Here is a 2,397-nt window from a genome sequence, read left to right as displayed (position 1 = left end):
CCTTGAAGTATGTCTGTTAAGCCACCATTAATGGTCGTTCCACCAGTCTGGTATTTTTAATTACTATGTGTCATGTAGAAAAATCTTGAGCAAAGACCAGTTGTTCTCAGATAAATCTTACCTGGACATATATTTTTGATCTGCTATGTATAATTTGTCACTAGGTTGTAGGAGTAATATAGTTCCCTATGGTTTTCAAAACTAGCTAGGCATTGTTTATCTCTCGCCTTGTCTCACCCCTTCATCATGGTTTTTCCACTTAAGGTGCCCCCATTTCCCCCTTTTCTCCCTTACTAATACCCTTCTCCTATGGTCCTACCTCTCTTGAGCTCCTTCTTTCCTTTATCCCCTATGTCCTTGTTTACCCTTCCCTCCCCCTCCATTAAACTAACCCAATTTTTATCTATATCTCCATTATTAAGGCCTTTTTCCTACTGTTCTTCTCTTTCAGGTTCTTTTTTTTCCCCTTTACCACCCTGTTTCCTTTCCATTATCCTGGTTCCTGTAGTTATGTCTGGTTATATACTCATTTATCAGAGTCTGGTTCTAGGATCTACACATGAGGCAGAACCTATGTTAATTTTTTTTCTGAGTCTGTGTTACTTCACTTAGTATAACAGTTTCTAGTTCCACCCATTTACCTACAAATTTCATGATTTCATCTTTCTTTACTGCTGAGCAAAACTCCATCCTATAAGTGAACCACATTTTCATTATCCACTTGTCAATTGAGAGACACTTAGGTGGCTTCCATCTCTTAGCTACTGTGAAAAGAGCAATGACAAATATGGATGTACAAGTATCTCTGCAATAGGATGAGTTCTTTGGGTATATGCCAAGGAGTGGTATAACTGAGTCAAATGGTAAGTTCATTTGTAGTTTTTTAAGAAATTTCCACACTGCTTTCCATAAAGTTAAACCAATTTGCAGCCCCACCAACAGTAGATGAGTGTTCCCCCCACATCCTCTCCAACATTTGGTATCATTTGTTTTCTTGATCTTAGCCAGTCTGACTGGGGTAAGGTGAAATCTTAAAGTGGTTTTAATTTGCATTTCCCTGATTATTGGTGATGTTGAACATCTTTTAAGATGTTTCATAGCCATCTTTACTTCTTGTTTTGAAAACTCTTTGTTCAGCTCCTTAGCCCATCTCTTAATTGGGTTGCTTTTTGTCTTGGTTCTCTGTTTTTTGAGTTCGTTATATATTCCGGTTATTAAACCTCTGTCAGATGTGTTGCTGGTGAAGATTTTATCCCATTCTGTGGGTTTTCTGTTTGCTTCCTTAGTTGCCTCCTTTGAGGTACAGAAGCTTTTTAGTTTAATGAGATCCCATTTGTTAATTCTTGCCCTTGTTTCCTGAGCAACTGATTTTAGTTTAGAAAACCCTTTCTTACACTTATATCTTGTAGGTTTTTCCCAATGTTTTCATCTAATAGTTTCAGAGTCTTAGGCTTTACATTGAGGTCTTTGAGCCATTTGGAAATGACTTTTGTGCAGGGTGAAAGATAAGGGTTTACTTTCACTGTTCTACAAGTGGAGATGCAGGTTTGCCAGCACCATTTGCTGAACATGCGGTCTTTCCTCCAGTGAATATTCCTGGCCCCTTTATCAAATATCAGGTGGCTGAAATTGGATTTACTCATATTTTGGTATTCAATTTTGTTCCATTGATCTTTGGGTCTATTTTTTGCCGGTACCATTTGTTTTTATGACTATAGCTGTGTAATACAGCTTAAAATCTGGTATAGTAATCCCTGCAGCATTGCTCTTAGTGCTCAGGGTTGTTTTGGCTTTCTGAGGTCTTTTGTGCTTCCATATGAATCTTAGGATGTTTTTTTCCAAACCTATGAAAAATCTCATGGTGATTTTGATTGGCATTGCATTGAATCTATAAATGACTTTTGGTCATTTTCACAATATTAATCCTTTCAATCCATGAGCATGGGAGGTCCTTCCATCTTCTGATTGGTGGAATTTTTGGCATCTCTTAGATATAATATATCATCTGCAAAAAGGGCTAATCTGATCTCTTCTTTTCCAATTATTACTCCTTTAATTTCCTGTTCTTGTTTAATTGTTCTTTCAAGAGTCTCAAGTACTATGTTAAAGAGAAGTAGAGATAGTGGATAGCCTTGTTTGGTTCCTGATTTCAATGGGAATGCTTCCTGTTTTTCTCCACTTAGAATGATGTTGGTTGTAGGTTTGTTATATATGGCTTTAATTATGTTGAGGTATGTTCCCTCCAGTCCAATTCTCTCTAGAACTTTAAACACAAAAGCATGTTGAATTTTGTCAAAGGCCTTCTCTGCATCTATCGAAGTGACCATGTGGTTCTTGTCATTGAGCCCATTTATGTGATTTATGACATTTATTGACTTACGTATATTGAACCATCCC

Source organism: Nannospalax galili, unplaced genomic scaffold, assembly GCF_000622305.1.
Source record: "Nannospalax galili isolate Female #2095 unplaced genomic scaffold, S.galili_v1.0 scaffold1191, whole genome shotgun sequence".
In the NCBI taxonomy this organism is placed as follows: domain Eukaryota; kingdom Metazoa; phylum Chordata; class Mammalia; order Rodentia; family Spalacidae; genus Nannospalax; species Nannospalax galili.
This window is presented reverse-complemented; position numbering follows the sequence as displayed.